This window comes from Lepidochelys olivacea, assembly GCF_965140295.1.
Source record: "Lepidochelys olivacea isolate rLepOli2 genome assembly, chromosome: 25".
Lineage (NCBI taxonomy): Eukaryota > Metazoa > Chordata > Testudines > Cheloniidae > Lepidochelys > Lepidochelys olivacea.
Window position 1 is genome coordinate 16,375,926 of NC_140435.1, and position 24,968 is coordinate 16,400,893.

The 24,968-nt window shown below is 54.8% G+C and overlaps 1 protein-coding gene across 1 annotated transcript in view; it reads left to right on the forward strand.

Moving 5' to 3' along the window:
• Nucleotides 1–546: 546 nt before the first annotated feature.
• Nucleotides 547–24,968, forward strand: part of KCNN1 (potassium calcium-activated channel subfamily N member 1) — a 75,571-nt gene continuing 51,149 nt past the window's right edge. Inside the window, exons 1-2 of the mRNA XM_084614549.1 lie at nt 547–807; nt 23,527–23,671. The gene's annotated coding sequence lies outside the window, so the exon portion shown is untranslated. The remainder of the gene's footprint in view (nt 808–23,526; nt 23,672–24,968) is intronic.

Genomic DNA, 24,968 nt, shown 5'->3' on the forward strand with positions numbered 1-24,968 from the left:
GGGTCAGCGCCAAGGGGGAGTGGTGGTCTTCGGTGGTGGGGGCACATGGGATGCACTTGAAGGGGATGTGCAGGCAAAACACCCAGCCCAGGAGATCGGCTGGGCCGGGCTGCAGAACCCTCTCTCTGGGGCCACGCTCTGGGCTACTCAAAGCCAGCCGGCCGGCTAGGCGGCACCATCCTGTAGGAGCTGGGAACAGAGAGGCCCCTTCCAGCTCTGCTCCGTTTGCAAAGCACAGGGATTTGCTGCCCCCTCCACCCCTGTGCTGTGTGCAGCCCCCGCTCTCCCCCCGAAGCCACTCGCTCTCTGAGCCGCAGGGCTGGGGGCGAGGCCGGAATTTGGCAGCCGGTCACAGAAACAGTCGGCCCGAGCCAATAACAATAAGGATGCGATGAGAGTGACTCCTTCTTCTAAAAATAACCTCTTCCCCCACCCCACTCTAGTGTGCCCGGCTGGATTTGGGGGAGGCCTCAAGGTCACCATCCAGAGCAGAGAAAGCCCTCCATTTCGGGGAGGGAACTGGGGGGCATCCCCACGCTTCACCCGAAACATCCCACGCCCTTTCAGCTCCGAACGGGATCCTGACGCTAAACCTGCAGCGGGGTTTTTGAGCCACCCCTGGCTTAAAAGCGGCTCCGACCCAATCGACTTTTGAACGTCTTCCCTTGGCCGCTCACCTGACGAGACCCACAGCCAAGATTGCAAGTGAGCCCTGCATGCTCCTCGGCCCGTTTTGGGCATCGAGCAGGAAGCGGTTTGGTCCCCTGCTCAAAGCAAAGGCCCAGAACTGAGCTCCGTGGCTGGCAGGTAAGCGGGCGGGTGGAATATTGGGCTTAGAGGAATGCCTTTGTCGCTGGTAGCGTTTTACGGGGATCTGTGCGGAGGGAGGGGGCTTGTAAGTGGCATCTACCCCCAAGCTCTTCTGCTTGCTGTGCATTCAGAAGATGGTTTCTGGCTGGCTGGGCAAAGGCAGAAGGAAAATCTCTCCCCTAAGATTGGGTTTGGGGCAGGGTTTGCAGATTAGGCGACAGCAGGTGGCCTGGGCTGGGCTGGAGTTTGAGGGTGGGTTGGATTGGAGGCATCTAATTGTCCCGACAATCAAGAAAAGTGCATCCGATTGTGGGTGGAAAATGCAGGTGCCATTTGGATGCTGCCCTGTTTGGCCTCTCTTGTAAGCGTTGCGTTTAAATCCATGATCCAGGGCTTTCCCCATGCCCGTGCAGCCCTGTCCCCTGAAATTATCCCCTGGTGCATTAGTTGGTTGGCACGGCATTGAAGTGGGGCAACAGGGCTTTACCTGCAGTGACGGGGCAACTGGCATGTCCTGAAGCTAGAGCAGGTGTGTTCTATCTGCCAGCACGAGCAGGCTTGGCACCCAGATGGGCATGAAACGTGCCAGCAGCAGGGCTGGGGGTGGATTCTACCCCGGGGGGAACAGGTACTTGTAGGAGCAGCTCTGAATTCTCCACACTCCACTCAATGTGCCAGATTTCCTGAATGGGTTTAAAATCTCTCCCCTCCCCCAATCCTGTAGTGAGTTTTCTCCCCATGCTTGGGCTGGGCCGACTGGCCGTCCTGGCACAGGGTTTACAGGGCATTTCTGTCTCTGCGTTGGCTCTGGTGGCTCTGGACGCTTGCCTTGCACTTTGCACCGACAAATGTCTCCGTAATCAGCTGCAAGCTCAGGAGGTGCCGTGCCAGCCAGGCTGGGGAGAGATCGGGCCACATCCCCAGCTGGCGTCCGTCAGCCCAGCTCCAGGGCAGCCTGAGCCGATTCGCACCAGCTGAGGAGCTGCCCCGGTCTCGTCGTCACCACGGATCAGAAGCGAGATTCCGTCTTTGCCCGGCCCAATGAGCCCCCAGCTGCGCCCCGCCTGCCGTGGTGGGTAGAGCAGGTTGCTGAAGGACTCGAGATCTGATTCCCCTGGGCGTTTTCCTTTCGGGTTGCTTTGTTCTGAAGGCTGGGCCATGGAACGACAGGGGCTGCCCGCCCACCCTGCAGACTGGGTTGGTGGTGGAATGAGTGCGGGGGTCTCAGCCTGGTCAGCGCTGGAATGGCAGGGGAGGATGTGAGTTGGCACTGAGGAGCACCAGCAGAGCTGGCGGGTGGGAGATCCCAGGTGGCTGGGGGTCAGGATAGAGAGGCATCATCAGATCTGTGAGGGGGACCCCAGGACTAGGATAGCAGGGATCAGAGGGTGCAGGCTGGGCTCAAGAGACAGCAGCAGAGCTATGCTCTGTTCTGAATTACCAGCCTGACTCAACCCAAAGAGCCTACATTCAGCTTTTCTGTTCCCTCCTGATACATGCTCTCTGGAAGGGCCATCGTCCTCCTTTAAGAGGCCCAGAGCCCCTGCATAGCGGGTCGGGATCTGGGCCCAGGCAGCTGAGGGGCCCACGTCATGTATTTTTGCTTCTGGGGCTCCCTAGCCCTTTGGGAGTTGCTATGTGGAAGGACGTTCCCGTGCGGAGCGGGCAGGCTGCAGGGAGCTGACAGCCTAGCAACGGGGGCTGTTCCAGCCTGGCTGGGAGCAAGGGCCATGCCTGGCTAGCACGCCGCTAATTAGCCGGCCTTTCAAAAACTTTCATCAGAGCCGCAGCTGTGGCTCAGGAGACGTGATCAGCATGAGGCGGGCGCCACGGAAGGGCCTCTCTGAGGCACGGAGGCAACGGGTTTGCAGCTTTCCTTGTTTCAAGTGAGCCTCAGCCCTGTCCTGGGCCTGGCAGGCAGCTCTGCCGATGCCCCATAATCCCAACCCACAGCTCTCCTGCTATTCCAGCCCTAGGTCCCCCCCATCTCTGCCCCCTACCTCCTCATTTACATCCCTTATTCACCCTGCTCTCTGTTCTGCTGGTGCTGTTGGGAGACAGTGTGGTCTAGTGGGTAGGGCACTGGGCTAGGAATCAGGAGGCCCAGCTCTGCCACCAACCTGCTGTGTGACCTGGGGCAAGTCACGTCCCCTCTCTGTGCCTCAGTTTCCCCTCCCACCCTTTGTCTATTTAGGCTGTGAGCTCTTTGTGGCAGGGCCTGTCTCTCGCTGTGTGTCTGGCAGCACCTGGCACAAGGGGCCCTGATCTTGGTTGGAGCTTCTAGACGCTATTGTAATACAAGTAATTAACTCTGGTTGTCTGGTGCCATATTGGAATTGGCTACATTTACTTAAATTCCCTTTGTTCCCTTTTGACAAATCCAGACACTAGCTGTGCTTCGGGTGCTGTTACGCAAATAATAGAATGGACTCCAGCAAGAGCAGCTCTGCTGTTGGTCTAGACCGGGGGGGTAGGGGGGAAGTGTCAGAACTCCTGAGTTCTAGACCCAGCTGTTGGAGAAAGTTTGGTCCATTAGTTGGAGGGGAAGGAAAGGGATTTGGGATTCCTGGCCTCTATTTCCAGGCCTGACACTGACTCACTATGTGACCTTGGTCAATTCACTTCTCCTTTCCATGCCTCAGTTTCCTCAGCTGTGAATTAGGTGCAGGGCTCACCTACCCCACAGAAATGCTGAGGTTTAATTGATGTTTAGGGTGCCATGGAGGCTCTAACAACCCCCCAGCCTCTAGGGAGTGCTGGGCTTGAAACCGCTGCATGCTGCAGATGTTAGGAATTTTGCAGTGACTCCAGGGCTGGAACTCAGATCTTCCTCTCCACAGAACGCCAGCCCCTCCCACCTGAGCTAAAGGAGAATCCCCATTTACTGTGTGCTGTGTAGGGTCTCTGACACACCACTGAGCAGTTCTGATTGCATCCTGTAGAGGGCAGTGGAACACGCTCCAACCAGTTCAGTGGCTTCTCTTAAAGGGATCCTCCCAGGGCTTTTTGTGAGGAGGTAGATTTTCCCCAACAAACCTGACCCCAGCCCTGCATCCAGTAAAACACAGCCCCAATCCTGCAACCCAAGACAGCCCTGCACCCCCCAATGCTGGCCCCCCAAAATGACCCTGCACCCCCAATCCTACAGTTAAACTTCCCCATGCCCGCTCTGGAATGTCACTGCTCAGTATCTCCTTGCCCTGCATGCCAGCCCTTCCTCTGTCCTGCCCAGGGCCTTGTCATTGCTACGAGGACCCTGTGTTCTCTATTGGCACAAAGAGACGCAGCTCAGCCAGCCGACGGAGCTCGGGAGCTTGGCAGCAGGAAGGAGCCTGTCATTACATCGGTTGTGAGCGGAGCTGGGTGCGCTGCAGAGCAGCTGGGCTAAGCACAGGGAAGTTCAAAGGGATTTGAGGTGGAATACCCTTTAAAGTGGGTTTTTAAAAGAAACGTTTCAGTCAATCCAGTGGGGTTTCAGCTCTGGGACCCGCAGCCCTGCGAGCTAGGATGACCAGATGTCCTGGTGTCCTGGTTTTATCGGGAGAGACCCAATATTCAGGCTTTGTCTTTTATAGGTGCCATTTATTCCCCACTCCCGTCCTGATTTTTCACATTTGCTATCTGGTCACCCTACTCTAAGCACAGAGCCCGCTGACCTCTGCAGAATGGCAGGGTTAGGCCCTGACTGGCATGGCCCGGACACAGGAACAGCCAGCACTCCTAGCTCTCACATGGCGCTGCTCATCCCTAGATCTCCAGGTGCCTTCCAAAGCAGCTCGGTGTCATCACTGCTGTTCTACAAATAGGGAAACTGAGGCAGAGAGTGAGCGAGAAAGTGACTTGCCCAAGGTCACCCAGCAGGCCAGTGGCAGAGCTGGGAATAGACCAAAGGAATCCTGGTTCCCAGTCCCTCCTGCTTTAACTATGACATACCTCTCCTCTCCCAGAGCTGGGACTAGAAGCAAGGAGTTCTGACTCCCAGCCTTCCTGCTTTAACCACTAGACCCCAGCACCTGTCCCACAGCAGCTGCTTTCGCAATATTTGGTGCTTAAAGCCCCAGCAGCTGGAATCATGTGGTTACATGAGAATCTCAGCTTCCGTTTAATAAAGAACAGCAAGTTTCTAACTCTCCCGGTGGAGAAAAGCCTGAAACCAGGTGACAAATTGAAAGAACCCAACACACATTGGTTTTGACCTTATAGTTTTAAAGCCAATCTCAGATTCATTCCTGGATTCATAGAGTTTCAGGCCAGCAGGGACCATTAGATCATCTCATCTGACCTCCTGTATGTAACAGGCCCAAGAGTTTCCCCCACTGCCCCCACAGTGAGCCCAATGACTTGTGTTTGGCTAAAGCATCTTCTGGAAAGGCTCCAGTCTGGATTTGAAGACAGCATGGGATGGAGAATGGACACTTCCCTGGGAGTTTGACCCAGCCGTTAATCACGCTCGCCATTAGAAATCTGGGCGTTATTTCTAATCGGAATTTGTCTGGCTTTAATGTGAAGCCATTAGATCTTGTTCGGCCTTTCTTGGCGAGTTAAACAGCTCTTAGTACCTGGGATTTTCTCCCTGATAAGGTACTTCTGCGCCGTCATCAAGTCGTCTCTTGAGCTTTTTGGATAAGCCAAACAGCTGGAGCTCTTGAAGTCAGGCGTTTTCTCCAGCCCTCGAATCCTTTTTGTGGCTCATGACACTGGGACCTGACCCCACCCCGGGCTGTGAATACTGGGGGGGCAGCCAGGTCTGGTGCTGCTGAGCTTGGGTGAGTTCTCTGGGACAGTGCCCGTTAATTTCAAACACTCTCCATGAGTGGGAGCCCAGACAGAGACAGGACACTTCCCGTTGCACGCCAGCTCAGCCCTGCAGCCCCACCCCTCACATCCATCCCACCTCCCCCTGTCAAGCAGGCCTATGAAATTCTACAGGGCAGCCATCCTGACCCTGAGTTCCCATGCTGCCTGCCTTTACCCCCTCCCACCCATGTCCTTTCCCCACCCCCACTGCCCCGCCCCCTGGGAGCCTGCACTCCTTTCCTAGGCAAGAAATAGTCAAAGTAATAAATAAATCACCCGCACTGAACCTTTTGACCGCCCGAGTCTATTTTTAGCTGCAGCCTCTGCAGCAGCTGCCCTGTCGGACCCCAGAGCTCCCCGAGGGGCGAGGGCTATTTTCCACCCGACCAAGGGCTGGGAATATTTTAGATTTGCACATCAGCCAGCATTTGACAACAGCGCCTGCGGGATTGTTTAACCCTATCGGTGCTGGGTCCCTTCCCCCAGCCCAGAAACGCTCCGCTCCTCCAGAGCGCTGGACAAACAGCACAGGCCGCGGATCTCTTTGCTGCGCCGCTGTGACATGCAGCCACCTCTGGGGTGAAGCACAGCAGCTGTGCGAGTTCGTGGCGATGCAGCTTGGGCTATGCTGGGGGGCTCGCCGTGTCCGGTTAAAATCACCACAGGGGAGTTTAGGGGGGGAAGAATAAGACAAAAGCAGCTTGTTTATTAGCTCAGAGCTGGCTCACAGTATCCCCTGCTGATGCACCGGTGTCATGGTCTCCCATCCGTCCACCAGCCTAGCTGCCACCTTGCAAGCTGCCAAGTGCACAACCAGTGCGGGTACTGTGGTAGGCTGGCCTGCTTTTTTATTCCCTTTCTGGGCACAGACTTAGCCCATGAAAGATCGTCCCCACTGCCTCTCTCCCGGGGTATGGGGGGAGCAGGAGACAGGATATCTCTTGATTCTAGTCAGGCTTTTGACACAGTCCCACATGACAGTCCCATAAGCAAGGGAAGTGTGCTCTAGGTGAAATGACTGTAAGGTAGGTGCAGAACTGGTTGAAAGATCGTACTCAGATCGGCGTTATCAATGGTTTGCTGTCAAATTGGGAGGATGTGTCTAGTGGGGTCCTGCAGGGGTCTGTCCTGGGTCTGGTACTAGTCAATATTTTCATCAATGACTTGGATAATCAAATGGAGAGTATGCTACGAAATCTGCAGATGGCACCAAGCTGGGAGGGGTTGGAAGCACTTTGGAGGACAGGATTAGAATTCAAATGACCTGGACAATTTGGAGAATTAGTCTGAAATCAACAAGATGAAATTTAGTAAAGAGGAATGCAGAGTACCGCAATTCAGAAGGGAAAATCGAACGGAGGAAGACCTGGCTGGGTGGAAGCGCTGCTGAAAAGAGTCTTGGGTTGCAGGAGGTCACACTGAGCATGAATCGACAACGTGATGCAGTTGCAGAAAAGACTCCTCTCAGGAATGTCGTATGTAAAAGACACGGGAGGTCACTGTCCTGCTCTGCTCGGCACTGGGCGAGGCCTCAGCCGGGGTCCTGTGTCCACATCTGGGCGCCGCCCATTAGGACAGATGTGGACAAATTGGAGAGAGTCCGGAGGAGAGCAACAAAAGTGATCAAAGGGTTAGAAATCCTGACCGGTGAGGAAAGGTTAAAAAGGGGGGGGGGCAGGTTTAGTCTGGTGATCAGTTCTCCATGTAGGATAAGGAGCAATGGGCTTAATCTGCAGCGAGGGAGATTTAGGTTAGATATTAGGAAAAACAACTGCAAGGTTTGTTAAGCTCTGAAGGGAGGTGTGGAATCCCGTCATTGGAAGGTTTTAAGAACAGGCTGGATGGGCCTCTGGCTAGGTTTCGTGGGTGGTAAGCCAGCTCCTTCTTCCTCCAATGCCACAATCCGGCTGGAGCTGGTGAGGCTGGCCAGTGGGTCCCCCTATTCCAGGTGAGACAGAGTGTTCCCTGCTTCTGGATTCTCTTCCCAGCAGGGGTGTGCCCTCTGGGATCCAGCTGTTACCCTAAACGCAGCCAAGGTAACAGCCTTGCCATGACCCTGCTGGGCTTGGCTTCAGGGGACCTGTGTTCGGTTCCCAGCTCTGCTACCGATCCTTTGTGTGACCTTGGTCAAGTCACTGAATCTCTCTGGGCCTCAGTTTCCCCATCGGTAAGACGTTGGGAACAGTTCTTCCTTTGCTTTATTCAGATTGCATCCCCTCTGGGGCAGGGACAGTGTTTCGCAGGCTATGCAGCACCGGACACAAGGAGGCCCTGATCTCAGATGAGGCCTCTAGATTTACTGTAATGCAAATAATAGTAGCAGGAACGAGCTGTGACCCTCAGGCACGGTGCCTCAGAGGTGTCGGAAGGTACCAGATGCGGCGGTGGGTGGCTAACCCCCCCACCCGTTATGTTTAACTGACTGGCGTGGGTGGGAGCAACAGGCCTGACTCAGAATGGAGCCTGGCCGAAGGGAAAGAGCGAACTGCCCTCACCGTGGGAAGGGGGAATGAGAGGCAGAGACGGGGTCCAGATCAGGAGCCCCCCCGAGTTCAGGCTTGTGAGGTCAGCCTGGGGATATGAACACATGTGGCAGGGCGATGGAGCAGGACCCCGCTCGCTCCAGTTGCCTCTGCGTTGGAGGCAATTACGTGCCGTGCGATTGACCCGGCCTCCATCAGCAACGCCCCGTTTCCCGGCAGCCGGGCAGCCAGGCCAGCCGGCAGCTTCCCAGCCAAATCCGCCCGCAGCCAGGGGAGCCCCAGCTGACGGGCAGTGGATGGAGCCGCCAGCGAGCGCTCCACCCCTCTTCGGCTGCCAGCCAATCAGAAGGCTGGAGCGTGCTCTTCTCTGGGGGGTTGTAATGGCAATATCTAGGGTCCCCAAGGGCTTAGCAGACCATGAGTCAGATTTTACTGCAGGCTACCCCATGTGCGGTTCCCACGGGCCACAGGAAGTGCAGCCACCTCTGGGGTGGGACACAGCCGCTGTCTGAGCAATCACCGAGGCATTCTGCGTCTCAGCCTGGGACCTTGGCCCAGCGTCCTTGAAGGTTTTTAGGGGCTTAACACCCCTTGAAATCCTAGAACTCAGTGGGAGTTGGGCACCTAAATATAATTGAGGAGCTGGGAGCTCACCAGAAGCCCCCCCTTGTTGTCTGGCTTGGCAGCGGTTGAAAAGCCTTTACTGAAATGAATGCCTGGCCCCGGCTGCCCCCTGCGTTTTAGCCCCTGTTGTTCGTGACACGGGGAAGGAACCGGATCCGCCCCCGGCAGCACGTGCAGACTTTGCCATGCAGCCCGTGTTTGGGGGCAGAGCGGCCCTGTGCGGGGCAGGCAGTCCTCACTCTGCGTTTGCCACTCCCCCTGCCTGGGCTGTCCCAACGCTGCTCTGGGCCTCCATCTCCAGGGGTGACGCCAGCGAGCGGGGTGGCCCCGGGGGTCCCCTGCACACACACACCCTCCTGCCCCTTCAGGAGCTGCCTCTGAATCCCAGCTCTGGAAAACCCAAGAGGAGGGTGCATCATTTACTCGTGCTCCCTGGCAAATAATAGACGCTGTCTGTGCGTGGGCGGCGCGGGGGGGGGGGGGGGCGGGCAGGAGGTTCCCTCTGCAGCGCGCTCCGGTTCAGCTGCTTTTCCCCAGCCTTCCCATGCAGCAATCGCCAAGCCCTTGTGAGAAACCTCTGCCTCCCTGTACAGGAAAAACCTCCCGACAGCTGGGCACACCCTGTCTCTTTCCTTGTCTTTCTTCTTCCTCTTTGTCTGTCTGTCTGTCTACTTCCCTAGATCATTGTGTGTCTATTTATTCCCAGCTCTATTTTCTTTTTCTTTCTTTCTTTCTTTCTGCTGAATCTCTGTGGAATAAGGAAGGGTGAAAAATCTGCCAGGGGAATTGAATCCGCGGAAATGTTTGCACATGAAAAAGGGTTTTGGACCCCAAAAGAACAATTCACTGGCCCCTCTCCTGCTCTGGCTGAGGCTGGTGTAAATCAGGGGTAACTGTACTCCAGCCAAGGGGCAATAGAGGCGAATCCAGTCTCAGGGATTATGGCCAGGGGAAGGTGCCTGGCCCTGAAGGCCGTGGGCATCCTCTTCCATTGGATCTCTGTGCATTGGGCCAGGGTCCCGTTCTCTTGGATTGGATCATCTATGATACCCTGCCAAATGCAGGCCATGCCCACAGGTGACTGATCCTTCTCCAGCTGATCTGGGAGCTGGGTGAGCCCCAGGGGTGTGTGTGACCACATGAAGTATTCTCTCTCTGCTAGTCAGACAGGCACTAACGAGGATTCCTTCCCCAGCATGCTCCTATTTAAAGCCTATGACCTTTCAGTGCCCACCCTGGGGTTGGAAACCAGCACGTGCTCTGGAAATCTCCATCCTCCCCAGCCTCTTCCTGAGCCTGGCCAGGGTGCATCACTGCAACTGACAGTCAGCAAGGGCTTGTGTAGGGGAGCAAAGGTCCCCTCTCCAGCACGTGGGGCTGCCAGATGGGTCTCACCAGATGAAGAGATGGGGGGAGAGGGAAGGAGAAATGGGAGCCTTTGTCCATCTCCTGTCACAGCCCCCTCCTGCCCAGATCCTCTTATCTTCTCTACCACACTAGATGTGTGGGGTGAAAAGCATCTCTGGGATGCCGGCCTCATTGGGACCCAAGAGGTCCCTCCCCATCCACTACTTCCTTGGGGAGGTTAGGGACAGAATCATAATAGAATATCATGGTTGGAAGGGACCTCAGGAGGTCATCTAGTCCAACCCCCTGCTCAAAGCAGGACCAACCCCAACTAAATCATCCCAGCCAGGGCTTTGTCAAGCCTGACCGTAAAAACCTCTAAGGATGGAGATTCCACCACCTCCCTAGGTAACCCATTCCAGTGCTTCATGAACCTCTTAGTGAAAAAGTTTTTCCTAATATCCAACCTAAACCTCCCCCACTGAAACTTGAAACCATTACTCCTCGTTCTGTCATCAGCTACCACTGAGAACAGTCTAGATCCATCCTCTTTAGAACCCCCTTTCAGGTAGCTGAAAGCAACTATCAAATCCCCCCTCATTCTTCTCTTCTGCAGACTAAACAATCCCAGTTCTCTCAGCCTCTCCTCATAAGTCATGTGTTCCAGTCCCCTAATCATTTTTGTTGCCCTCCGCTGGACGTTTTCCAATTTTTCCACATTCTTTTTGTAGTGTGGGGCCCAAAACTGGACACAGTACTCCAGATGAGGCCTCACCAATATCGAATAGAGGGGAACGATCACGTCCCTCGATCTGCTGGCAATGCCCCATCTTATACATCACAAAATGCCATTAGCCTTCTTGGCAACAAGGGCACACTGTTGACTCATATCCAGCTTCTCGTCCACTGTAACCCCCAGGTCCTTTTCCGCAGAACTGCTGCCGAGCCATTCGGTCCCTAGTCTGTAGCGGTGCCTGGGATTCTTCCGTCCCAAGTGCAGGACTCTGCACTTGTCCTTGTTGAACCTCATCAGATTTCTTTTGGCCCAATCCTCGAATTTGTCTAGGTCCCTCTGTATCCTAATCCCTACTCTCCAGCGTACCTACCTCTCCTCCCAGTTTAGTGTCATCTGCAAACTTGCTGAGGGTGCAGTCCTCAGTCTGACCTACTGGGGTAGGTCAGAACATTCCCCAATGATTTGATGTGTTTGTGCAGAGCCTAGCCCCATGGGGGAGGGGGGCAGCTTGTCTGTCACCAAATAGATGATTTAAAATAATTATTAATAATAATGTTACTGGGGACTGGGCAACACCTTCTGCTGGGTCACTGCTGGCCACGTCAGTTCCCCTCTGTTTGGCTCTGGTTTCTAATAGGAGATAACACATAACTCTTGATGCTGGTGGGGGGGCAATTTAAAGGGGGGAGCATGTGACCACCCCATGCATCCCCTCTGGGAGGGGGTAGACCAAGGGAAGTGGCAGTGTCACGGAGTCCCTGGGCGATGCTCTGGAACTGCTCCCCATGAAGCCAGTCAGGACTCTGGGGCAGTCGCCTTTCTGTGAGCAGCCTGTCTTCAGGACACACAGCTCACACAGCTTCCACCTTCCTGGGTCTGACCTCGGAGCATTCAGCATCCTCTGCCCCTCCGTGCGCTTCCCCCCAGTGAATCCGCTCAGGTGGGGTCCTGGGGAAGCCAGAGGGTCCTGCCCCCCAACTCCGCAGTCAGACGTGACTCTCGGCCAGCCAGTAAAACAGAAGGTTTATTAGACGACAGGAACATGATCTAAAACAGAGCTTGCAGGTGCAGAGAACGGGACCCCTCAGCTGGGTCCATTTTGGGGGGCAGTGAGCCAGACAACCCCGTCTGCACTTCACTCCATGTCCCAGCCAGCCCCAAACTGAAACTCCCTCCAGCCCCTCCTCCTCTGGGCTTTGTTCCTTTCCCGGGCCAGGAGGTCACCGGATTCCTTTGTTCTCCAACCCTTCAGCTCTCACCTTGCAGGGGGGGAAGGGCCCAGGCCATCAGTTGCCAGGAAACAGGGTGTTGGCCATTCTCTGTGTCCAGACTCCTGCACACACATGCCCTCTAGGGCTCTGCAATGATCATACACCCTTACTCCACCCCCTAGATACTTAAGAACTGCCTAGGGGAAACTGAGGCACCCCCACACTATTCAGAGGAAACAATAAGAACAGTCCCACTTCGTCACATCTCTCCCCCCTTCGAGATCGAACTGAGCGGGGTCACTTTAGCCGGTGACCTGGGGAAGTTCGAAGCCACCAACGTTCCCATGGATGCCCCAGCATCTCTCCCATTCCTTGGTAGGAGTTACACCAGGCCCTTCCAGTTTCACGCCCTCCCTTAGGTCAGGGGTGGTCGATAGCACTCGCAGGCCGCATGTGGGAAGGTTTATGCAGCCCATGCCCTTTGGCCACCCCAAGAATGTCTCCCCATTGACCATCACCTTCTGCTCCCACTGGAGGTCCGAGGGGCCTGGCCCCAGGAAACTCCACACAGACATATAGGTCGGGGTCAGGAGTGGGAGCCTGTCCACATCCCCAACCATCAGGCTGACGGAGTCTATGGCCTTGGGACCCAGCAAGGGAGCTAGACACCGGGGCTCTTCCGCAGGGTCCCCCTGGTTCAAATCGCCAGCCTGCTCAAAGGCAGTGAGGTGGCATCCACATCCCCCCCTCCTTAACCAGGGGCAGCAATTTAGTCTCGAGGTTCCCTGCGGAACTGGCCCCCCGGGGTCTATCCCCACTCACCCGGGGAGGTCCCCTAGGCCTCTCCACCCCACCACTGCCAGTTCATGCTGCTGCTGCTTCTGCAGCTCTTTCTCGGGCTCTCGCTGTCTCTCACAGTCCTCTTGCTCTCTCAGACTCAGCTCCAATCCCGTCCGTCTCCGATCCCCCGATGGGGAACCCGATCGTGAAGACCCCCGTCTGGTCGGGGACAGGAGTCTTGGCGATGCCTGGCTCCCGCTCCAGCTGCTCCCAGATCCTGCTATAGCCCCATTTGGGGTCAGGAATCTGTTCCTGAGAGTGGTCATCCTCCTCCAGCTGCACGATTAACTCTGCTTTGGTGAACTTTCCAACGCTCAACCCTCTCTTTTTGCACAGGGTTACAATGTCCTTCTTAAGGAGACGGTGACAGGCCATCTCCTTAAGAAGTTGTTGTGGACTCACAGGCCCGTGTGTTCTCAGCTCCCCACGGTTTCCAGGGAGAACCCCTAGTGTGCCAGCCCTTCTCGAGGTCACCACCTCTTTGCCAGGGTCGAGCTGCAGACTCCTCCGCCCCTTGGACTGCTCGCTGCAATCCCCAGGGGAACCCTGTTACTGCACAGTCCTTCTCGCTGGTCACACACTCGCAGGGGTTAACCGCCCCCCGAAACCGCTCCTCTCTGAGCCTTCAGCAGGCCTGGTCCTCGGCAATCCCCCTTCGTGTTACTGATCCCCAGTCACTTACTGCAGGAAGCGCCATCCACGGGGTGCAGTACATCCCACCGCTGCCACCAGTGGTCACGAAGTCCCTGGGCGATGCTATGGAACGGCTCCCCATGAAGCCAGTCAGGACTCTGGGGCAGTTGCCTTTCTGTGAGCAGCCTGTCTTCAGGACACACAGCTCACACAGCTTCCACCTTCCTGGGTCTGACCTCGGAGCATTCAGCCTCCTCTGCCCCTCCGTGCGCTTCCCCCCAGCGAGTCCGCTCAGGCGGGGCTCCTGGGGAAGCCAGAGGGTCCTGCACCCCAACTTCGCAGTCAGACGTGACTCTCAGCCAGCCAGTAAAACAGAAGGTTTATTAGACGACAGGAACATGGTCTAAAACAGAGCTTGCAGGTGCAGAGAACGGGACCCCTCAGCTGGGTCCATTTTGGGGGGCAGTGAGCCAGACAACCACGTCTGCCCTTCACTCCATGTCCCAGCCAGCCCCAAACTGAAAACCCCCTCCAGCCCCTCCTCCTCTGGGCTTTGTTCCTTTCCCGGGCCAGGTGGTCACCCGATTCCTTTGTTCTCCAACCCTTTAGCTCTCACCTTGCAGGGGGGGAAGGGCCCAGGCCATCAGTTGCCAGGAAACAGGGTGTTGGCCATTCTCTGTGTCCAGACTCCTGCACACACATGCCCTCTAGGGCTCTGCAATGATCATACACCCTTACTCCACCCCCTAGATACTTAAGAACTGCCTAGGGGAAACTGAGGCACCCCCACACTATTCAGAGGAAACATTAAGAACAGTCCCACTTCCTCACAGGCAGATTCTCCATCTCTTGATCAGGGATGTCATTTCACACCAGTGTGGGTGCCAAGGATGGGGAGACACAAAGTTGTGTCATCACATAGCCCATGGTATGGGGTTGTATTATATTTTACCAAGTCTGGCTGCGGTGTATGCCAAAAGTGGAAAACATAATGGAGCACACAGACCTACGGAAAGTCTGGGGCGGCAGAGAGGGGGAAGGCAACCAAGCCTTGAGTGGGGCAACTGCCTCCTTTGCCCCATAGCAAATGATGTCCCTGCTATTGATGTCCTCAGCTCCAGCCTGGGTGGCCTCTCTGGAAGATGCTTTAGTCAGACCCATGTCGTTGGGCTCCCTCCAGGGATGACAAGTCTCTGGTCTGGGCTGCACCAGAGGCCGGAGCAGGTGATCTAATGGTCCCTTCCACCCTTAACATCTATGGACGGGGGTGTGAGCGGGTGCCCGGGAAGGAGCAATTAATTGTCTGAGCGAGGTGAGCACTGGGGTTCTGTGAGACTGGGCGGATGTGATTTCTAGGTGCTGTATATTTATATATAAAATCATTGTTCGTGCTCTCGCACCATGCTCCCTGCTGAGCCTGGCTGTTGGCTGTCATTAACCCTGACTTCATGGTGCTGACGTATTTTGCTATTAACAAAGAGAGAGAGGTTTTGTCCTTGGTCATTTAAGAAAATAGCATCCTTCCAACAGGGAGGCTGGGAACCCCTCTGGCCTTTGGCACATTTTTTTCAATTTTCTTTCAGTGCCCAAAGCCTTATTTAAGAAAGAGCTGCTGGGAACTAAACTCAGGGCAGGTGCGAAAAGCGTTGTCTTACCCTCTGTTGCAAGAAGCAAAGTAACTGCAGAGGGCTGGTCTCTTGTCAGCCTTTGCAAGCTAAGCAGGGTTGAGGCTGGCCAAGACATGGAAGGGAGGTTGTTCCTTATGAGTCAATCCTTCAGCCGTGTCGTGGCAGGTGCCACCACATATGATGGTGCTTGTTCAAGATCCCACATCCCCTCTGTGCAAAGTGCTTCTGATCCCAAACCACTGCACAGCTGCACCCCAGAGGAGGCCGCATTTCCGGTTCAGAGGAAGGGATTTTTTTCAGTAGAGGGTTTGTGACACTGAGCTGGGCTCTCTGCATGGAAGAATGTTCTATCTCAATGTCTATTAAGATGATGTATTAGCCAGGCAGCCTCTGTATTAGATAATGCAGCTAAGAGGATAGAATGTCCCTGCCTGGTACAAGATTGGTGTTGTTCAACATGGTCATGAAGGGTCTGGAAAAGGGGTGAACAGGGAGGTGGCAAAGTTTGCAGATGGTACAAAATTACGTTGGAGAGTTAAATCTCGAGCTGGCTGTGAAGAGTTACAAAGGGATCTCACTAAACTGGGTGACTGGGCAACAAAACGGCAGATGAAATTCAGTGTCAATAGGTGCAAAGTAATGCACATGGGAAAACGTCATCCCAACCGTACACAAACAACGAGAGGTCTAAATGAGCTGTTATCACTCAAAAAAAGATCCTGGAGCCATCGTGGAGAGTTCTCTGAAGACATCTGCTCACTCTGCAGCAGCCGTCCAAAAAGCGACCAGAACGGAAGGCGCCATTAGGGAAGGAATAGAGAAAAGAGAAAATATAAGGCCACTATCGAAATCCGTGGTACACCCACACCTTGAATACTGCCTGCCATTCTGGTCACCCCATCTCCAAAAGGGTATATTAGACTTGGAAAAGGTACAGAGAAGGGCAACAAAAATGATTAAGGGTATGGAACAGCTTCCGTATAAACTGAGATTTAAAATGCTGGCACTACTGAGCTTAAAAAAGAGATAACTAAGGGGGGCTATGACACAGGACTATAAAGTCATGACTGGCTTGGAGAAAGTGAATAAGGACATGTTATTTACCCCTTCACAAGAGCCGGGGGTCACCCAATGAAATCAATAGGCAACAGGTTTAAAATAAACACAAAGAAGCACTTCTTCACACAACACACAGTCAACCTGTGGAACTCATTGCCAGGGGATGTTGTGAAGACCAAAAATATAATGGTTCAAAAAAGAATTAGCTAAATTCATGGAGGATGAGTCCACCAATGGCTATTATCCAAGCTGGTCAGGGATTGTCCAGGTGTCCCTAAACTTCTGTTTGCCAGAAGCTGGGAGTGGACAACACAGGATGGATCACTTGATAAGTGCCTGTTCTGTTCATTCCCTCTGAAGCATCTGTCCCTGGCCACTGGGCTACATGGACCATTCGTATCTGCATTGTTACTGCCAAGGGATTTTCATGCTCTAGGGGCTGCAGCTCTCATCCTTATGGCTCCAGGTAGATCTTTTGCACCCTGGGTAACACCGCTGGTACAAGGAGGGGCCTCTGTATGCCATGCGCTAAAGCAGGACAGAACCTTGTGGCTGCTTGAACTGGGGTTTGGAGAAGGCAGCTTACTACAGTGGATATAGCTGTGCTGGAGAAGGGGTTCCCAGAGCAGGACTATCTTGGTTGTGGGGGAGGGCGCTACACAGGACGGGTAGGGCTGGGTTATGGGGGGCTGGGAAAGTGTTCATCATGGGCTGAGCTACGTTGCAGGGGCTGGGGCTAGAGGCAGGTTTTGGAGGGGGATTCTCATGGCAAGGAGAGCTGGGTTGAGGAGTGAGTGGAGAGGTTACCTAGGGTAGACCTGGCTGGGTGGTTGGTGAGTGGGAGGATGTGCATGCTGGATGGAGCGGGGTTGCTGGTTTTCGGAGGGGTCATCATGGCAGGGATGTGAGTGGGGCTGGATCACAGTAGTAATTCTTTTTGTCCAGACTCTGGAGCGTTCGAGCCCCGTAAACCCAGAGGTGCCAGGCCGGACATTTTCATCAACTGTCATTATATGGCCGGGCAATACGTTTTCCCTGGTGGAGATATTTGTATTGATGTCCTGACAGGCTGAAAGATTTAATAAAGCCCATTTATGATGACAGCAATATAACCTACTCGTGAAACGTCGGCTAAGTGATGGTTAATAAAATATTTACTTGGATCCATCTCAGAGGACCACTCGGAGATGCGGCACTGCGCTCTCCCTGACCTAATTTGGGAGCCCACAGGAAGCGCTGACCCCAAAAGCTGCTCCAGCCTTGATGCGTCTGAAACGCCTCTTGCTCCTGTGTCTCCACCGCTGTGGTCGGAGGATCCGTTGCTGTGGTGAGGGTGGCCACTGGCAATGTACGAAATGGGAGAGAAGCTGGTTTGGGGTGTTTCCAGCAGCTGGAGGAGCAGCTTCCTGAGGATTGCAAGCTAGAGAGAAATGAAATCGCAGGTAACATGAAAAGCTGGGAGTGGTGTCTGGTTATTAGAGCAGGGAACTGGGAGTCAGAACTCCTGGGTTCTATTCCCATTGCTGTTGGGGAATATTGCCTAGTGGTTAGTGTTTGATGGGACTGGGAGTCAGGACACCTGGGTTCTTTGACTCACACGTGACCTTGAACAAATTGCTCCTGGGCCTTTGCTTGCCCCAGCCAGAAGATGACACCATGTTTGTTGGGGGGTGGGTGGGTGGGTTATGAGGATCTGTGGAGGTTGGCAAAGCGCTCAGGAAAGAGCCCAGAGAAGAGCTGGGTATAAAGTCCGCCGGCAGGATGTCTCGGGGAGGTGCTGAAGTCGTAGCCTCAGCTGAGCTGCACTAGAACCAAGTAATTCTGGGGATCGTGGCTCTTCCTTGGGTTTCTTCTGCGCTCCCCTGGGGAGCAGTCAGGTGGGCGAGTAGCAGCGCAGGGACAAACCTGCCCGTTAATAGAGCTGCCAGTTTCCTGCTGCCTTCGCCTTCTGTCCCCGTGCCCGATGGGCCGGGAGAATGACACAGGCAGGGACGTGGAAGGGGGAAGGGAGGGATAAGCCGATTCTCATTTACCCCTTACCTGCCCAGTTCCAACGGCTGGAAAGTAATGAGGCCAAGACTAATGTAAGTTCTCCAGCCCAGACTGGGGGCCTTGTGGACAGTGTGAAACCTGCAACCTCTGTCATCCTCAGAAACCAGATAATAATTAAAACATGGTGCCAGCGATTGGATTAGAAACCAACGCGGGCACTTAAGAGCCAAACCTGGAGGGAGCATTAAGGCCCCACACTATCCCTGGCTTTCACCATTAGACATGCTGCCGCTCCCAGCTGGGAATGGAACACAGGAGTCCTGGCTCCCAACCCCCACCAGCTGCTCTAAGCATTAGGTAACACTCCCCTCTGATCTACATGTAGAATGGAGGAGTCCTGACTCCCAGTGCTATCCTGCTCCTTCCACTAGAGCCCACTAGGGTCCCAGCACCCTATGGGCCACTCATAGGAACGCCCTGGGAAATGGGGCCAGCTCCCCACCAGTGCTGCCCTGGCTCCTGACATCCAGGGCAGCCCACATGCCCATTCTCACGAGAAGGGTTAACAGGCTTTGGATTCTCCAGCCTTGCTCCCCTTTCCCCCATCCCTTTGGGTTATGGGTGAGCCAGGTCTGGGTTTCCTCTCCCCTCCCCCCGCCCCCGTCCTGAGCCACTGCCTGTCTCAGGCCCAGGTGGCTCCCCAAGGACTCCAGTCCATTGTGTGTTGAGGCATCAGGGCTCTGCGCTTTGGAGGCTATGCTGCGTTAGCTCCCCTCCCCAGCCCCACACAGGAGCCTTAAGAAAGCGCAGCCCTGGGAGCTAAAGCCCTGATCTTGGCTGGGGGCGGTGGGACCTACCAGGCTCCCCCCCCTCCCCGTGTATCCCCTCTCTGCCCTGCCCTCCAGGACTCGCTCACTGAGCAATTGGTGCTGGAGAGGGGAGACAGCTCCTCTCACCAGCCCTGGGTTGTCCCTCTCCGTCACTGATGGCTGGTTCTCTCCAGCTCCTCCTCCTGAGGCATGTCCAGGCCATAGTGAAGATGGGGCAGCTCGGTGGGATGCAGAGTGGAGGCGGAGGGGTGTGATGTCTTGTGGATCGTCCCTGCTAATGAATAGAACGCAGGAAGTCCTGGCCAGTGATGCTGGACAGTGGGAAGACAAGGCCTGAGTGAATCGGGAAGCATAACAGGTGGATGCCCCAAAGCGAGCGGCAGGAGTGATGGGGACAGGCAGATTCAAAGCGGGAGCCACTGCGCTCAGTGAGAGCAGTGTCCCTGTCACCCTCCCTCCTCCCCATCTCTGTGGTGCCCCCGCCGTGCCGTGTGATTCACCTAGGGCTCGTCTTCACTGCGGAGTGAGCTCAGGTTCCAGCTCCAGCTTGAGTCCCGTCCACACACAGACCAGACCCTTCACTCCAGCACGGTGGCGCTTTTACCAGCAGTTGGCCGGCCGGGCACGGGTCCAAGCTACAGCTCAAGTGAGCACAATGCATCAGCGGCTGACACGGCCTCTCTGCGCAACCCCAGTGTCATTTCAGCAGGAGGCTGCTCTCACTTGGGCTGGGCTAACACCTGAGTGGAGTTAACCCTGCAGTGAGAACAGACCAGATGGCAAACTCTTTGTGGGGAGGGGGGGCAGGGGACTGCCTTTCATTGCCTGTGTGTACAGCACCGACCACTGGGGAGGGTCTGGGGGTGTGGCGGCTAATTGGAGCCTCTAGGCCCTGCTGCAATCCATCCAGCAATCGTGTGCATTTGCAAGGCAAACGGGCCCCACACTTCTTAAAGGTCCTGCTTTCAATTAACGTGAATCCAAACCTTCTCAGAGATTGAGGCCTGTTTCCCCGCTGCCCTTGCACATCACGCAATTGTTTGCACCAGTGCAAAGGGAGCGTGACCACTCTGATCTGGGAGCAGTTTGCACCTTCTTAGCCTGGGTATCAATGGGTGGCCAAGGCTTGGAGCGATGAGGGATCAGGCCTCCCCTCTCTGGCTGGGTGAGTCCTGCTCTAAGGACGTGTCCTTCCTAGCCAGTCTGCCAGTGTCATTTTTCCTCCCCATCAAAATATTAAAAAGAAATTGGAGACCATTTTCGTGCAATAAATTTGGCACAATGGAGAGAAAATGATCTGGCTCTGGAGCCTTGCCAGCATCCCCATATATAATACTCAGTGGCTGGGTGCTTGCCCTCCACAGGTAGTAAAATATCCTCTTCTGTTCTGACGGTGCTGCTCTCACCTGGGACGGAATAGCAGGCTGCTTGTTCATGGCATTGCCTCTGCCCCAGAGAACAGTGCCCCCCAGCCCCCGCCCCCAGCCCAGGTGCTTTCGCTTTACAAGGAAGGGAAACACGCTATCATTCGAGAAGGCAGCTGCACCCCTTGGTCTGGGCCAAATGATCAGACACAGCAGGTGTGCCCTAGGAAAGCCACACGTCAGGCAAGGTATTCTCCCACTCCCCTGGCACGTCCCAGCTGAATAGAATCCAGGTTCCTGGCTCCTCATGCTGGGCCTTCACAACTCCATCCTTCCTCAAGATGGCCAGGGCCATGCAAAATATTCCTAGCGCCCCTTTATGCCTCATGCCCCCAAGTATTCCTAGCACCCCCTTTCAGTCATCCTAGGTGTATCTGGTTTGGGGGTTTTGTTACAAATTTGCACTGTATTTGTTTGTACGGTTGGGGGAAGTTTTCAAACTTGAGGCTAAATTGTCCAGAATTTGCAGTATTTTATTAAAAAAAGTAATTCCAGGTGAAACTAACTGGTCTCATCTTTATTTTATTTACTAAGGCCTTTGACGGTGCAACATACATAGATCCAGACCAAAACCAATGGTCCTGATCCTCTTGCTTACACCAGTTTTATACTGGTATAACCTTATATGCTGCAGTGGAATCATTCCTGATTTTCACTAGTGTGAGCGAGGAAAGAATGGTTGAAATAAGAACCCGGTTTTTAACAAGGAGGGGAATTAAGCATTGGAACGACTTACCTAGGGATGGGTGGATTCTCCACAGAATCACAGAAATGTAGAGTTGGAAGGGACCCTGACAGATCATCAAGTCCAGCCCTCTGTACCGAGGCAGGACCAAGTACACCTAGACCAGCCTTAGCAGGTGTTTGTCCAACCTGTTCTTAAAAACCTCCAGTGATGTTCCAGAGCTTAACTACCCTGAGAGTTAGAAAGGTTGTCCTAATATCTAAGTTAAATCTTCCTTGCTGCAGATTTATCCCGATCTTCTGTGGACAGGGAGAACAATTGCTCGCTGTCCTCTTTATAACAGCCCTTAATAGAGCTGAAGAGTCTTATCAGACCCCTCCCCTTCTCTTCTCAGGAATGCACATACCCAGCTTTTAAATGGTTTCCTCCGAGCTCAGGGTTTCTAACCCTTCGATCATTTTAGTAGCTCTCCTCTGGACTCTTTCCAGTTTGTCCCCATCTTTCTGAAGGTGTGATGCCCAGAACCAAACGCAGTGCTCCAGCTGAGGCCTCACCAGGGCTGAGTAGAGCAGGACAATTACCTCCTGTGTCTTACATATGCCACGCCTGCCGATACACCCCACAATGATCACTGCATCACATTGCTGACTCTCATTCACTTTGTGATCCAGACCCTTTTCAGTTGTATTGTCACCTCGCCAGTTATTCCCCATTTTGTAGTTGTACATTTGATTTTTCCTACTTGTGTGTAGTACTTTACATTTGTCTGTATTGATTTTCATCTTGATGATTTCAGACCAATTCTCCACATTGTCAAGGTCATTTGAATTCTAATCCTGTCCTCCAAAGTGCTTGCCAACCCCTCCTAGCTTGGTGTCATCTGCAAATGTTATAAGCATACTCTCCACTCAATGATCCAAGTTATTAATGAAAATATTGAATAGATCTGGACCCAGGACTGATCCCTGTGGTACCCCACTTGGTGAACCATTGATAATTACTCTCTCAGTACATTCTTTCAACCACTTGTGGACCCATCTTCTGTTTTCATCTAGACCATATTTCCCTAGTTTGTTTATGAGACTGTCATGTGGGACTGTGTCAAAAGCCTGACTAGAATCAAGAGATATCACGTCTCCTACTCCCCCCGCCGTCCACTAGGCCAGTAATCCATCAAAGAAGGAAATTGGTTTGGTTTGGCATGATTTTTTCCTTAGAACCCCATTATCTTCTAGGTGCTTACAAACTGATTGCTTTCTAATTTATCCCAGTATCTTTCCAGGTATCAAAGTTAAGATGACTGGTCTATAATTCTCGGGTTCCTCTTTGTTCCCTATTTTAAAGATAAGTGCAATGTTTGTCCTTCTCCAGTCCCCTGGGACCTCATCTGTCCTCCAAGGGGTCGCAAAGATAATTGCTAATGGTTTCGAGATTGCTTCAGCTAGTTCCTTAAGTATCCTACGGTGAAATTCATCCGGACCTGCTGACTTGAATACGTCTCATTTATCTATATTCTTTAACCCATTTCCACTTGTGGTCTTTCCTCCTTGTTAATATTACTTGTGTTGAGTATCTGGTCACCATTAACCTTTTCAGTGAAATCTGAAGCACCATACGCATTAAACCTCTCAGCCTTCTGGATCTCATCCATAATTAGCTCTCCTTGCCCCGTAAGTAGAGGACTTCCACCACTTATACCCTTTTAAATGAAGATTGAATCTTTCGAAAAGACATGCTCCAACTCAGCCACATGGTGCAGGAATGACAGGCTGAAATTTTGTGCCCTGTGTTAGGCAGGAAGTCAGATTAGCTGATCATAATGGGCCATCTGGCCTTTAAATTTGAGTCATTAATTATTGCAAGAGAAAAACAGAATCTTAAACTCCCGTCTTGTCACGTAAAAAGTTTTTCAGTTTCTCTTTCAAGGTGCTACTAATTATTCCAGAGAACACTTGAGCCACAAAGTCCCACCGAACATGAGCCTTACAGGATGTGTCTAACCCTATGATGCTGCATTCAGTGGCTCTGCACACAGATTCTGTACCAGTAGAACCATGGCAGGTTGGGAGTGATTTTTACTGATGATTTATACCAGTCTGATCCCTAATGTGGACGCAGTTACATTGGTATAAAGGTGCCTTCGGTCAGTAACCCTTATGCCCCTTGCCATGTGGGAATAGCTATCCTAGTACAAGTCAGTATAACTGCATCCACACTAGGGCAGGTTGCACCGCTTTAAGTATACAGGGAAAGTTAAAGTGATTCAACTTTCTAGTGTAGACAAGGCCCCAAAGTTGCACCAGTTTACCTACACTGGTATCAAGTCATATCTTTAGTGTGACATTGTGGGTAGCTCTGGGCTGGCTGTTTGCGTGAGTCTGTTGTAGCTCTTCCACACTGATGACTTCTGTTTTGCTCTCCCCCCAGGTGTTTAGGGAACCCAATGTCCCCAGGAGACAGACAGAGCAAGAGCCCTCGCTAGAACCGCCGCGCCCCATCCCCACGCAGACACGCCCCGGGGGTGCTAAAAGCAAGGGGCTGATTCCAGCCGGGCCCCCTTGGCACGGAGCAGGTAAGGCGCAGGAGGCCAAGGCCAGGCTGCGGTGTGCAGAGGTTGGGGCTCCTTAAGATCCATTGGTCTCCTCTGGGGTGCGTTTCGGTTTCGGTTTCAATGGAGGGGCTCCCTTTTCCTGAGCAGAGGGCAAGGCGGGCCCTGAGGCCCCTGCCTGCTTCATCTGCCCAAGGAGCTGGGGGGAGGGGGGGAGCACTGAGATGATGGGTGGGGTGAAGGGGCCAGGAAGGGCTCCCCCAGGCTGCTCTCTGGGACTGGGCTGGTTCCATCTGGGCTGCCCTGTCCTTGCAGCTGCAGGGTTGTGGGGGGGGGCAGCTCAGACACACGCACACCCCCCCACACCCCTCCCCACACACACACACCCCCCCACACCCCCCCACACCGACACCCCCCTCCCCACACCCCCCCACACACACCACCCCCCCCACACACACCCCTCCCCACACACACACCCCTCCCCATACACACCCCCCTCCCCACACCCCCCCCACACCCCCCCCCACACACACCACCCCCCCACACACACACCCCTCCCCACACCCCCCCCACACCCCCACACACACACCCCTCCCCACACACACACCCCTCCCCACACACCCCCCCCCCACACACCCACACCCACACACCCCTCCCCACACCCCCCCCACACACCCCCCACACACCCCTCCCCACACACACCCCCACACACACACCCCTCCCCACACACACCCCCCACACACCCCCCCACACACACCCCTCCCCACACCCCCCCCCCACACACCCCCCTCCCCAGGCCATGGGCAGGGAACATTTCCCTCCGCCAATGTGGGCGTGGCTCTGAGCCTCAGCAGGGGAGGAGGGAGCAGGGTGGGGGTGCGTCCTGCGGCTCGTTCTGGCCGAGCCCACCAATCAGGCGGGCCGCCCGGGCTCCCCCAGCGCCCCGGGGAGCCGCGGCGGCGCGAGCGGGGCGGGCCGGCCATGCCGCGGCGCTGGCAGGGAGCTGTCCTTCAGCACCACCCGCGCCAGCCCCCGCGGCGGCCGGGATCTGCCCGGCGCTGGAGCCCCGGCGAGCGCTCGCCCGCCGCCCTGCGCCACCAGCCCGCCGCGGGGCGCCCGCCGCCGGCAGCGCTTCCCCGCCGCAGCCCCGCAGCCCAGCCCCTGCCCCCGCGAGCCCACGACCCGGGGGGGCGCCCCCGCCGCCGCGCCGCGAAGCCGCCCCCCGCCCCGGGCGGCTGCCGCCTCCCGCGGGGTGCGCAGCCAGGCTGCGGAGCGGAGGAGCGGGCTCGCGTGCGGCAGCCCCCCGCCCAGCCGCGGCGCG